Source organism: Drosophila montana, unplaced genomic scaffold (assembly GCF_035044405.1).
Source record: "Drosophila montana isolate Dmon_TW-CO22-7 unplaced genomic scaffold, ASM3504440v1 contig_3286_1, whole genome shotgun sequence".
NCBI lineage: Eukaryota > Metazoa > Arthropoda > Insecta > Diptera > Drosophilidae > Drosophila > Drosophila montana.
Genome location: NW_026998170.1, coordinates 218,412 through 233,142, shown reverse-complemented (window position 1 = coordinate 233,142; position 14,731 = coordinate 218,412). Strand labels below are relative to the sequence as shown.

General features: G+C 37.6%; 1 long non-coding RNA gene across 4 annotated transcripts in view; it reads left to right on the top strand.

Annotated features, from left to right (window-relative positions):
* Window positions 1-14,731, top strand: part of LOC135434285 (uncharacterized) — a 120,679-nt gene that overhangs the window by 41,488 nt on the left and 64,460 nt on the right. For 2 of the 4 annotated variants that reach the window (XR_010437210.1, XR_010437208.1), the window contains exon 2: window positions 3,072-3,203. The exons of the other annotated variants lie outside the window; for them this stretch is intronic. This is a non-coding gene — a long non-coding RNA (uncharacterized LOC135434285). The remainder of the gene's footprint in view (window positions 1-3,071; window positions 3,204-14,731) is intronic. 4 annotated transcript variants of the gene reach the window in all.

Below are 14,731 nucleotides of genomic sequence, written 5' to 3'. Positions count from 1 at the left end.
TGTGTGTGTGTGTGTGTGTGTGTGTGTGTGTCCTCGTCAGGGGCTAGTGAAAGACGCAGGACGAAATCCTTTTCAGCGCAAGTTTCTTGGCCACACAACGAAACGGGAAGGTGAACACCCACTGACACATCTCGTCCATTTTGGTTCGTCTTGCTCTCGTCTCGTTTTTTATGCGCCACATGTGCCAAAAGCGTTCATAAAGCAGCCAGGCACACACGCACACACACACACACACGCACACACGCACAACCCACACACACACAGCAAGCGCTGCATTGGTTATGGGAATTTTTGATTGACATCGGTTCAGGCCAGGCACACACACACACACACATACACCCTGTTCCCTACCTTGCCACAAAGTAAAGCTGCGCGTTAACTACAGCAGAGCTCCACAGCTTTCCGTTCCCACTTGGCAGTCTGCACCGCCCGTGGCGCCTCTTATGCAATATTGACATGCCAGGCAGGGCAAACACAGCAGCTCTTTGCTGAGGGAACTGGAACTGGAACTGTGCTGCACGTCATCATATTGGCTGCTGCTGGTGGAGCTGGTGCTGGTACTGCTGCTCCTGCTCCTGCTCTTGGCTGCTGCCTGTAGGTGCCACCTTTTGTGCACCTACACGACGTTGCCACCATTTTTGTGATGGGAGGGGGGGCATAAATGAAAAACTTTTTCGGTTAGCACTCAGCGCTACCCAATTTTCTTTTTGCTTGGCCAAAATACGTGTATGTTTTTCTTTAGCCAGCATACATCTGCCCCCCTATACACACTCACACACTCACACACACACACACCTACCCCTCCAGGCAGTCACCTCTGCCTCCTTGCCAGTGTTTGCTTTTGAAGCAGCGCAAATTAGTTTTTTCACTTTGGTCGCATTTTTGTCGGGCCGCCTTTGTGCGCTCGTTGCTTTTAACGTTAAATGACGAAATAGCTTTACGGTTCATTGATGCACATAGCACACCCAGACACACACCAACACACCCACACCCTTCCACAAACACTCGCACACCCCATACCCTGCCCGCTCTGACCATCCACCCATTGCCTCGCAAGTCACACGCCCAATTAGTGGCGCAAGTTTAGTCGTTTAGACTACACAGACGTTTGCTAAGCTTCATTGAATTTTCACTATAAACTCGTATTTGCATTTGGCCATGTGCTGTCCCCTACATACGCTCCTCCCTTAACCTTGCCGCCGTCCCCATCCCTAGTTCCCCTCCTAGATCTTCTATATAACGCTCACATTTTCGGCTACTGTTTTGTTTAACAGTCAACTTTGTTTGCTTAGGGCCAATGAAAACCGTTAAGTTTAGTTGGAATTTTTCGAGCGTTGATTTATTCAATCAGCATACAGCAAAAAAAAAGAAAGAAGACTTCGTTTCAATGGGGTCCACACTTTGTACGGTCAGTTGAATTGCTTTTCACTGCGTCCGCCTTGTTGCAGCTTCCGTATGTGAAGTATCCTTGTGGCAGCTCTAAAGAAATGAAATTTTAAAAAAATGACTTTGAAATTTATCTGTAGCTAAATATTTGCTTTAAGTCTATTTTTGCCTTTAAGTGCGTCTTCTAGATAATCTAGTTAGATAATATAGAAACTAACAAATTCAAGAGCAATCTAAATAGCCGGAAATAAAAAAAAAGTATTGTATTGTTTATATCAAGTTTGCTTTTACAAATATAATTAATTTTTATGATACTTTAATATATTAAATTTTATTATTTATAATATTTTATTATAATAAGTAATTGTAAAACTTGAAGTTATTTTATTTCAAGTTTTTCAAATACATTTTGGGCCTAAGATTATTTGTATTATATTGCCAATAAATAAAGAGTTTGGAAATATACAAAGTTTATAGATATTACATACGTTATTTTAAACAAAATAATTTCTTTGGAATAACTTAAAGGGTATTTTGATGGCCGACCAATTAAAATAAGACTTAATACTATATTTAACATTTATCAACATTTATCAACACTCAACTATAACGAAAAAAATAATTTCCCAAATTTAATTTGTTGGTGGTTTTCATTTTTGAAAGTTTTCATTTTTGATCATCTGTGGTATTAAGAATTTTACAGATATTTCTGTAAGGTATGCGAAAAATGTTTTGTTTTCTTTAAATATTTTATTCAAGTTTAAAGAATTTGTGTTTCAAAAAGAGTTACTTGTACTAACATTTTAAACATGTATAGTTATAATATTTAATTGAATGTTTAAATTTGTTTAGTTTTGTAGGATTTATGGTTATAAATCATTGACCTTGAATGATTTGGGCTGAATATTAATGGGAATTCATCAACAAATATTAAGAACTCGTTACCACCCAAGCATTAAGTTCTTCTTTCTAAATACAAACATACAAAATTCTCATCTTGTATCCGTGTATCCTTTGGCATTAATCATACGAAAAGATACAGGGAAAAATAAAAAATAAAAACGGCGTATGCTCGTAAAGTAAACTACTTAGGAATCCATTAGATGGTTAGACGAATAATGCGTGAACTGTAACGAAATTACGAGCATAATTTTACACTTGCACGCAATTTCATATTTTACGATTTAAAGATACATGCCACATGCCGCAGGCTACAGCCGCATGCTACATGCCACATGCTCCACAAAGTGCGTGTCTGACTTCGTACGCGTTACAAATAGCTACCCAACTACCCAAATATAAGCCGAATGAACACCAACTATCTGTGTTGAACTGTGCTAATGCATGTTTAGACAAATTTATGGTTGATTAAAAGCCTTAGATAACACGCAAACCTCGAGTAAAATCAATACAAGTTTTTTGATATTGATTGCAACGCACAAAACTATCAAACAATGGCTTTAGAGACGTAGAGATACCCTGCAATAACACTTAATTGATATTGATATAATTATTTAGGTATGCTTTTAAGAATTAAATTGTCCAGTTTTGTACTTGTTTCAAATATTACTTGATTATATTTGTGTTGTATTGTAGTTTTAAAAATTGTTAATAGTTTAAAGGAATTATTTGAACCTCACTTAAGTTCATCATTTTCAATATACTCTCTATATATTACTTTACAGGCCATGTATATTTGCAGTTGACAGATCGTATTTTAACTCTATCATGAAATGTGTATCGTATAGAAGATGACATCCGATCCCGTAAAGTATAAATATACTTCATATTCTTGATCAGTATCAGCATCAGAGTTGGTAAGTACATCCAAGTATGACTTTCCGTTTATTGGTTCCTTTTCAAACAAATTTAAGATCTATCGCCATGAAATTTTACTATATCATAAAGCTAACAAAGGAATGATAGGTCAAAAATTAAGTTCTTATGGAACAAAATATTCATCAAAACTTGGCATCTCCGACCTCTAACAAGCTCCTGAAATATAAAAAATCATTTTAAAATCTAATCAATATATCATAGACCTACATTAAAGGATCGCTCGAAAAATTTGTTTTTGTATGAAACAATTTTCCGTTTCTTTTTAACCTAGCAACTTAGAGCTTCAAAATTTTCTAGATATATCTATAAAACTGTCAACCATTTGTCTACAAGGGTCTTTCATCTTCGGCATATCTTACAATTTCCTTTAATCTATTTACATTTTTTGGAAAAATGTGCGTAAATCGTTTATACCCAATTCCAGGGCATTTATTTTAAAAAAGTGCATGTGTAACAAGCCGAAATATAGGGTTTATGTGAAAACTTGATTGCACGACAATTACCAAATCGGAATACCCTTTGTTTAGCAATTTTCCAGGGCATAAATATTAACATGGCATATGAGTGCATTTATAACTGTAGCGGTCAAAGTGCCAACAACTTTTGAGTTTATTTTTGGCTTGTGACTGTTGCTGGAGAGAGTGGGTTATACAAATAGAGGAAGTCGAAGGATACATTTTGTTTGTGTTGTAGATGAAGCAGCTACTGATTGCTGGGGGCGCCCTTAGTCATTGACTCGTATGCCAGTTGTTTTGTGTTATTGTTGTTGTTCTTGTTGTTGTTATTGTTTGTGCATGCTTCTTCCTGTTAGGCGAAGTAAGCTAAAGCTAAAGTGCACTGGACACGCCGGCATCCTGTTGAAATCATTTCAAATTGCAAACATGCCAAAGCCGACAAAAAAGAACTCTAAACTGTGCACATGTGAGCGAGTGTGTGCGTCTGTTTGTCCCTCTCTGTGTGTGCGTGTGTGTGTTGCATAGCAATGTGACATTTGCATGCGCCCGAAAGTATGCAATGGCATGAAGTTGAAACTCGTTTGGCTCAATCTTTAAGGGCAGACGAGAAATTAAAAATCCACTGCATAATGCTTTGGCTGCACAGGAAGGGCCTAGTCCAGCCCATAGTCCAGTCCAGTCCAGTCATGGCCAGAAGCCAAGTACCTGGGAGTTAGTTAAGGGCGCGTCCAGTGTAGAGAAGGGGACGGAGTCTCTTAGTTGTTTTTCGGTTATGCTTCGGTTTTAATTTGCACATGAGAAGTTAACTAAACATGTGAGTTTATTTTATGTTGTTGCCTCGTTTTTGGTTTCTTGCCTGGCTGCACACGTTGGTCAGCGCTCTGGTTACGATTTCGAGTGGTCGAGTTGGAGGGGGCTTGGCAGTGGGGCTGGCAACATGGCACAGGATGTGTTTTTGCGGCATGTCGCATAGACTGAGTCGCAAGTAAGGCTCGACTAGAACAAAGACCGTTTGGGTTCATGGGACATGGACAACTGTAAGTCGTGTAGCGAATACATATAAATACTCACATATGTATGTACATATATATATATATATATATATAAATGTGTATTTCTGTGCTCGTTTGATGTTTTCTTTAAATTAATTTCAAAGTCAGTCAGTGTTAAGCGCAGACAGAATTCACATAATTGCAAAAATTTTCAATTAAATTAATTAACTAAATTAAAGCGTAGAAAGTTTTTCTGTTATTAATTTACGAAATTTAAATGACTTTAAAGCATTTAGAAAATTTAAAATATATATTTACACCATTATTTAATTTTAATTAATATCTAAAACAAATACTTAGAACCTTTATAAGATCTTAATTTTTCTTTAAGGTTTAAAATATGATCTACACATATTTTTGTAAGTAGTTTACTACTACATGAATAAATTAATGTAGACGTGCTGAGGCTCTCTTTTTTTCGCTTTTACTCTCTTAAAAGCATTTTTAGCATTCAATTTTTCGATTTAGCTTTGTGGGCAGCCGTTTTTTGCTAAGATTTGCTAAGAAAGCTATTTTAAAGTAAGTTTGAGGAGTACAACAATTACTATTATTGTTTTTAAATTATGTTTGGTATCATTTTTCTAAAGGTACTATTTTAAGTAAATTGGCCTCTGAAGATTCCCGAATCTTTCCTATTATTCTCTTTTTAAAATGCTCAAATTATTCTAATATAAAAATTTAGAATCTTTACTTTTTTTAATGATCTTGACTTGGTAAGTTTGATCCTTATCAACAGCTTTAAAAGCAGCTATGAATATAAATTCTTTAATGTGACATTTACTTTCCAATTTTATTTCTTGCATGTTTTAATATTGTTATGAGTCCCCTGCTTTTTCTCTGCGCCCCACTCTTACAAATAAGCTAAAATGGCAGCTGTTCGCCTTGGCCCGATCCAAATCAATAAATCAGCGCCAATGTGCTGACGTTTTTCTGTAAATAATATTGATAATAATAAAAACAGAAACTTGAATGAATTGCAACACGTGTTGGGTTCTTATGTCGCTTGGTACATTGAGCAAACCCGAATCACTCGATTCACAGACCGAAACAATGCCAAAACGCACGAAACGATCGCGAAAGATGTGGAGACAATGCGATCGTATCCATTGTTGCCCAGGGTTATCAAAAGGTGACGACGATCGCGTAGATGCCATGGAACTTGAATGGAAGTTTTCTTTTCTTATACACAATATTTTTTTTTTTGTGCCATCTGAAGAGGTTTTTCATAGAAAATTTATGTTATTTATATGGCGCACACACGGCACACGGCGCGGCGCTTAAAAGGTGTTTTCACCATGGTTGCCAGGCTGTCAGCCATTCGGGCTGTCAGTTTGCGCCTGCGCAGCGGCATTCAATGTGGCAGCTGCGCGGATTGCGGAATGGACCCAAATGCCTCATGCCAGAAAGGGGTGGGTTGTGTTTAAACTATTGATTTATATGAGTTATGCTGACATTTTTTGAAGTGTGGGGGGTTACGTTAGGGCTGCTGGATAACAGGCAGATGCAAAGCGTGGGGCATGCGCTATACAATTTGAAAAAAGTTCTTCATATATTTATTAAGATTTCCCATTATTTATCGGAACCTGAATTGGAATTTGAACACTGCAGAAATATTATTATTTTGTTTTAGATATTTAGTTGAAGACCCATTGCTTTGGACTCTGCCGACCGCTGACAGCCATCAAGTCAACTCGTCCACGGCTTATGCTCAGGCCCATGCCTAGGCACAGTATTCCTTATAATTCGGTCTAAGCCTCCAGGAAATGCTGCACTAAATTTGAGCCGACGGCCAACGGAATCTGCGCTGCGAAAAAAAAAAAACTGTAATCAGAATTTCAGAAAATTAGAACAAAACACGACACCGCTACTGCAAATCAGGACGACAGGCCGAAGAGGACCAAAACAGCAACCCTCCATTCAGGTCGGGGCCACCGAGCACCGAGGCCAGGTGTGCCCGTGCCGGTGCGCAATCAGCTTTGTAGGCGATTTGTGAGGATTAAACTGCGCACCGTGCCGCATTGAGGGAATGAGCGAGTGAGTGAGTCGGTGAGTGAGGGAGGAGTGGGAAAGGAAGAGGGAGAGGCAGCATGAGAGGGACAGCTGCCTACCTGCTTCAGGGCCATGTAGGAGGATCAATTTGCTGACTAAATACGCATGGAAAGGTGTAGCCGTAAAATCTGTCAGATACACAAGCGGAGGGGATAAATCTTTCATTTTTTGCGTTTCAATGCGCACTTTGAGCAACTGCCGCAAAATTGGTAAATTGAAATTGCAGCTCTATGGCAAGGCATACAAATTTCATGCTTCTTGGTAATTGGCCAACAACCAGCTACATCTTAGGCACATCAAAAGCCAGCACCAGTTGGCAACAGTGCTCTCAATTTTAGCTACCCAAATTAAGTTACGGCATGTTTTGCCAGGTGGGCCTCTAGTATACTTCTTAGGGGATGATCAACATTTTGGCACAGCTACTGCGCAGTAGCAACGAGTTTCTAGATACTTAAGTATCTTGCAGATACAAAATTACCTTCAACAGGCCCATTTATAAATCTACGCATGTGCGTGTGTCAGTGTGTGTGTATTAATGTGTGCAGTTTAATTAAGCTGGCGAGGCTGTCACAACTGCGCCTCAAAGTCTGGCGAGTGGCTTGGCAATCGATTAAGTCCAGTCCAGTCCCTGTGTCTCTCCGATCTGTCTGACACTTGAAGGTACTCTGAGCATTCCCCGTCAACCCGAATCGGCATTACAACACATCATCGATCATCGTCATGGCGGAGGCCCGTCGCCTTTTCAGGTGTGCAGCACACAGGCCCGCAGGCATGCAGATGCAGATGCATTTTCCAACTAGAGATAGAGATACGAATACTTGTCATTTTATTGCACCGCTGGGAATTTTTCTATTTATCTCTTGGTTTTTTTTTTCTTCTGCCCATTGCGCAAGGCATTTCTGCACTTCCATTCGCTTGAGATTTGTTGCTGGCTTTTGGCAGTTGCTGAAGGCTATTTGACTTGGGTTTCATCTCCAATTGTGAACTCCTTTCATGGATTTTGCCGACTTTGTCATTGACTTTTTGGCTTAAGTCAGAGTTGTACAGAAGAGTATATAAAATTACATGTTATTCGAAATGATAGATTACTGATGGATGGGACAATAAATACATTTTTAAATCGGGCGCACCTGGGCCTTTAAGTCAATGCATTAGCTGATAAAAACTTATGATTTGTTGCTTAAAATATATATTAAATAAGTAGAATATTCTGATAATATTTAATTAATTTTATTTACATTTATATCAAAAAATTAACTAATTATTTATTATTTTATAATTTCACATTTAATACTTTATTTATTAGTTTTAATTTTAATATATTTATTTATTATTTTGTTTATATTTTTACTAATAAGTATATTAGTTACGGTAGACGGAGAATTGCCATTCGATTTTATGAATTGAAAATCTGGAATACAAATTGCATCCCAAAAAAAGTCCACAGATTAGAAAACTTTTAATTTAGTGGCAATTAGTTTTAGTGACCATTTTCGTATAAATATAAATTTCGAATAAGTATAAATTTAGCTGACCGACTAAAGGATCAATATTGATTATTTGATCAATACTTAACAAACAACAAGGAATATTTGTATTATTCCTGTATTTATATTCCTAAATATTAATACAATTCCACATTGGATATTTCTTATTTAATTGATTTATACTAAAGTCTAAAAATTTGATATGTGTTTTTAAATATTAAAGAGGGAACTATTTAATTGTTATTATTTTTCATGTTTCAATTACAAAACATGTTTTATATTATTTACATGTAATTTTAAAGTTGTTCCCCGAATTTGAGGACATAAATTCTGTCAACTCTCAGTTTTACTCCCACGAACACTTGAGTTTACAATTTTCGCAGATCCATCCAGAGTTTTCCATGCAATAGCACAATGATTTTAACCGTAAATGATCATCATGGATAATGTAGAGCTCTTTATTAGCATTCGACTCCCACACAGTTGGAAATCAGAATTTACGACTATGCACAATTTTCCCACTAGACAGAGCACATAGCAAAAAAGGGGCTGCACACCCTAACCCAATATATGTACACGGATATGTATATGTATGTATATAAATAGCATAGGCAACCCTGCTCACCTCGGGCCCATTGACAATGCGTCAAGCCAAGCCGCAGGATATATTCAGCTTGAGCAAATACAATAAATACCTGTTGGTTGCGTTCTTCATAGATAGTATATGGGAATGTATGTGTATAGTACTTATATCATGGCAGTTCTTTCCGCTATTGTTGATGATATTACTGTTGTTGTTGTTGTTGTTGTTGTGCTCATTGTCAGCTGTAAATGGGAACTGGCATTGGCGGCGGCTACAAGCTACAAGTGCCTGTTCTGAATCTCTCTTACTGAACCCGATGAACAGTTAGCAAATCCAACAATGCGGCCTCTGACTGTCTAGGTGTATCTGTGTGTGCATGTGGGGTGTGCATGTGGTGTGTGTGTGTGTGGTACTCGAGAAAACGAAATGAGATGAAATAAAAAATTGTTAAAGGTAACAAAAAAACCTTTGTATAAAGTTGGCTATCGTCTGGCATTGTTTATTGATTTTTGCACTATGCGCAGAAATGCAATTCATTTTCACACACACACACACGAAAAGCAGAGTTCCAAATAAATAAAATGAAAAGAAAATTGAAAATTGCAGCAAATTTCGCTGGAAGTGTCAACGTCGTCGCTGTTCTTAGTGGGCGTGTTTCCGGGGGGCAGCTAATGACTTGAATCGACTTTGCACTGCTTACATTTCTATGCATTTGGCATGTAATATTGGAACTGGTCCTTCGAGCAGGCACTTTCACACTCGCTCGGTTAGGGTAGTCATAAATCTTATACTTCTTTTACGAGCTGCCAGCATATAAAGGTGCTACCCCGGCCGCTGGCACAGTAGCCCAGGTCTGGGCGTCTTCTTGTCTGGCCTCTAAGTTTTAATAAAAGTTCAAAATTTCAGCAAGTTTTCGCTTGGCAGCTTGGCAACCCTAGCCCCTATTGATGTTGATGAAAAACCTGACGGGGCAGCTGTTTGCCACACAAAAGGATGCGACCTGAAACGCATCTTTGAATTTTTATCGAATTTATTTTTATGACATTCCAGTGAGCACAGCGAATCTTAAAGTTGTCTCTTACTCTGCCTCTCACTCTTTCTCTCTCAGTGTGTATCAAGACAGTAAATTAAGCGTGGAATCATAAAAACTGGCAAGGTGTGAAATTTTATGCCAGCATTGATTTATGCCCAAACATCAGATTCCGTTTCCAGATGCTGCTCATTGGGATTAGCACTGATTTAGTGCTCGGAACTGGCCCGAGCATTGCATACACGATGGTAATTAAATTTTTTTATGGGCCTTATCTTAATGCTTAAAATTGAGGCAGTGAGTCAGGAGGACACTAGCTTGTCTTTTGGGCATATCCAGTTTTTTTTATTAAGCTTCAAATCTTTTAAACAAGAAAAGGGTTGGGAGAAGTAAACAAATGAATGTGGGGCAAGTGGAAGAAGGAATTGAATTAAATATAATTAAAATTTAAAAAAATTAATTTATTTTTAATAAATGTAAATGCCAACAAAAATCTTTAAAAAATGATGTATTCACATAATATTATGACTTTTTATATAGAGTTGAATTATAAAATGTTTTCTTTAACTATCGATTTTTTTAATTTTAATTATTCCATTTATTTTAAATTTATTATTTTTATATAATTTGTACAATGTCCCTTATTTATTGTCTAAAATAAATTTAAACTTATGTTTTTAGTTAACTAGCTATAAGATTTGTCTAGCCTAAGTTACAGCAATTTGATTATTGAGTTTTAGATCTGACTTATTGCTGGAGCATAAACACATATTTTCCTGTTATGCTGCTCATTCAATTTGTGCTTGAAATCCAGGATTTGCCTCTCTCCCACAGCAGTATAAAAAGCTGTTCTTTGAGCCCCTCAAATCAAATCTACTTTGCGCACTTTCCAAGCAATTTAACCAAAAGCAAAACAATGCCATAGAAAACAGAAAATGCATCCAACAAAATCAATCAAAAACAAATGCAAAAACGAAGGAAAAAGAATTCCCTGCCAACGCCTTTTGCTTGCAGCAAGTTCAAGTAATTTAAAAGCAATCTGAAAACAAACAAACAAACAAACAAACTGACGGATATGGCAGCCAAGTTGGCCCCGCTCCAGGTCGACAGAATGCACTTTGGCTTAGGTAGCTCCAGAGCACAGACCCAAGCCCAACCAAAATCCAAGGAAGTCGTCATCGAGTGGGCCAAGCAGCATAAGTAAGCTAAGCACTTTTGGCCTGACTAAATGTGTCTATATACATATATATATATATAAAATATATACATATGTCTGCTTATAGGCAGTGCCTTTCAAACTGTGCTTCAACGAAGTGCAACGAACGTTGCAGCTTCTGGCAAGGGCATCAACAGACATATTTATATTCACATCCACACTCACACATGCATACGCATTCGTATTCGCATTTTTATGCACTTGCAAAGGGTATTCTTAATTCAAGATGTTATATACAACGCATTTGAATATAAAATATTCATAATAATTTTTTAATTTTATTTTGATTTAATTGATGAACACTAAAAAATTATTTAATTCCAGGCTAGCTAAAATATCTCAATTCTTTTCAAATCACACAATGTTTTAGAAATCTGAGAAAATCTGAAAATGTTCAAAGCCCTTGAAGCTTATTTCAAGTGTTCAAATTCTTGTAACAAATATTGTTCACTTAAACCAGAAGCATTTCTCTTAATAAATTCTTAACAATCAAATTGGAAATCAATCATGGTTTGAATTGAATTGAGCGAGGCAATGCCAAGCATTTCTATGCATGTTAAGTGTGAATTTTGAACCTCGGTTGAAATTTGGATTCAGTATAGTCTTGTCAAGGATTTGATCTTGATTATGTTAATTATAGCATAACTGGCAGGGTATTCAATGTTGGCCATACCGAAGCTAACTGTTCTTTCTTGCTGCACATGAGTTATATTACTTAAGTTCTTGCGCGGCATCTAACGTTCCACTCTCAAGGCACATGCACCTTATGGGGCTGTCAGCGCCAGCTAACTCTCCACCCCTTCCCTACCCTTCCCTACCCCGCCGCCGCCCTGCCCAGTCAACCTGTCTGAAATGTAACCAAACGTGGCTCGAATGTCAGCAGCAGTTGTTAAGGGGAGGCATCACGGGGCGTGAGTTGGAGCAACTGTTGTTGTGCTCAAGTAATCAGTGCTACTGTCGCTTATTGTTTGTCTGTCGTCGCAGTTCGCTGTCGCTGGGATGGTCTGGCCTCCTGGTCTGGTCGGTTGTCGGGTCGTGGGGCTCGGGCTCGGGCTGGGTATCTGTTTTGGTCTGGGACGTTGGCAATGAGTCGCTTGTCGCCTTGGACGTCAACTGGCTTCATGCTACGCGCAACTCTCTCTAGTATTTAGATTTTTTATTTCTGCTGTTCATGTGTTTTTTTTCTTTTTCTAATCTATGGCGGTTGCATGTGGCAACAATCACAACAACAACAACATCGCCACTTGCCTGCTAAATTAAGTGCTTATTTTGAGTTTAAGTTGCCGCAATTAGACAAACACTGAAGTGCTCCGCCGTGCACTTGGCTTTGACCATTTGCATGTACCTGTAAAGTTGAGACAACTTAGTGGTTGATACTCGCAGGCCTCATCATGCCTATTTAATCTGACACTGTAGCCACAAGTGGCTTCATTCATTGTGCTTAAGATTTAATGTTTAGGGAGAGCTATGATAATGCTCTGGTTATAATTAACAAACTTTGCAGACTTGTTCAACATCGAGTTGTCAGCAAAAGTGATTCAACTGAATATTTCAAATATTATTAATTTCGTTCTTTATTTCCCTTTTCATTAAATTCTTACTTCCAAAGATTGACTGAACACATTTTATTAAAATTTTGAATTTGTGTAAAATCTTAAATAAAACATTTTTTTTGTTGATTTTCTGTCCATGCTATTACAAAGTTAGGTTTTTTTTTAAGGATATTATTATCTTAAAGATACATGATTTAAGGGTACATATTATATGTATATTTATATGTATATTATGGGTTGAGATAGTTTTTCCTTTTGAGGTAACGTTAAAAATACCTAATAGACATGTGATAATTTCAGTTTATCATATTGACAACAGTTATGTAGTAAAATAAAATGTTTTTTTTTTATTTTTAGAAGTAAGGAATTATCTAATTGGAAATATATATCAGGTATTCTGCTTTTGATAGCGAGTGTATTTTATACTCATAGAAACTACAAGTTTTCGGTGGCTATCCAATTTTAATACACTATTAATACCCTTTTTTGTATTATGAGAACTCGTAATTTTTTATGAAAAAATATGGGATATTATACAAAAATAATAAGAAATTCCACATGCATGAGTTCTAAATACAATTTTTGTAACATAAGTCACTAAACAAGTTCAAGTTAAAAATAGTTTATTTAAATAATTGTTTTCTTTAATTGTTTTAAAAAATATTTTGAGAATTTGTTGGTTTTAAGTGTATGTTCATTTAGCCAGATGTTATATTTTTTAGTAGCTTTAATCTAGTACTCATCTATATTTAGCCTCTATAAAGAAAGTCTCCCAAATGTCCAATTGCCTTCCACAAGAGCCTACTGCACTTGGCGCCTATCACAGCTGGACTATTTACTCGAATATAATCAGTTAATTTAATCAGTTCTCTCAAAGTATAAATTGCTTTAGTCAAGCAGAAAATTAGCGCATTTAACTGTGGCAATTAGATGACGATGACCGAAACTGTAGCTACATAGAGTACACAAATGAAATGGCAACCTAAGAGTGTGCCCACAATCACACATCCACATCCTCCATTTGCCCAATTCACGCCCGCCGGAAGAACCCTAAAAGCCACAATCCGCAACTGGCTGGCAAAAACTAAACAAAACAATTGCGCAGCTCAGCAAAAATTTGACTGTCGAACTTTTCGGCTGCCATTGTATGTGTGTGTATGTGCGTGTGTGTGGTTGGGCTTTGGATTTGGATTATTGGTGGTGTCAATTGCCAGTGGCCATTTTTTGGTAATTTACGCTGCCAGAGTTCAAGTAATTTCAAGTCACAAGATTCAATGAGAATGCTGATGATGCATTTCCCATTCAGAGCGTGGAAATGCTGCAGCAGCAGATTGAAAATGGCTCCTACAAGATGATTCCACACACAAACACACACACACGCACACATACATATATATATGTATACCAAATATATGTACCCTATATAGCTTTCATTTGTATTATTTTTCTCGGAACTTAATTGAATGAAATGGCAAATGGCCGCTGCAAGTGCGACAATTTCAGCTGCTCTTGCTTTTTATTTTAGAGACATTTTATTTTACCGTGCTCCCTCCACTCAAGCCCCTGCTCGCGGCTCACTGTACGTGGACATGGACGACAACGACAAATTGGCAGCCATATTAATAACATCTACGTGCCGTTGGTGGGTTGGAGAGGTGGCTATTTAGTGGGGGCGGGGGCCTATTGCACTGAGCCCTGCACATTGTTCGCTCGCCTGGCCGGCCGGCACGTTCATTGTTCGCATTTTTCTGTTACTTGTAACAGCATTTCAATGGCTCACCGAGACGAAGAGCAAGAAGAAGACGACTACGGCGACATCGTCGGATTGCTTATTTTATGCAGGGGGGGGGGGGGGGGGAGAAGGGGAGCCAGCAGCAGCAGCCCAACGGGCAGCCACATGCCACGCGGTCAACAAGTTTTTTGTTCCCGCTGAATGTGCGTGCGCGTATCTTAAAGATAGTCGTCGCGTATCTAGTGCTGCTGACAATGGGACAAAGCTGAATTAATCACGGTCAAAAATGAGAAAAAATATACATAGAAAAATTAAATTAAATAGATATATAAACAGCTGTTATAATTGT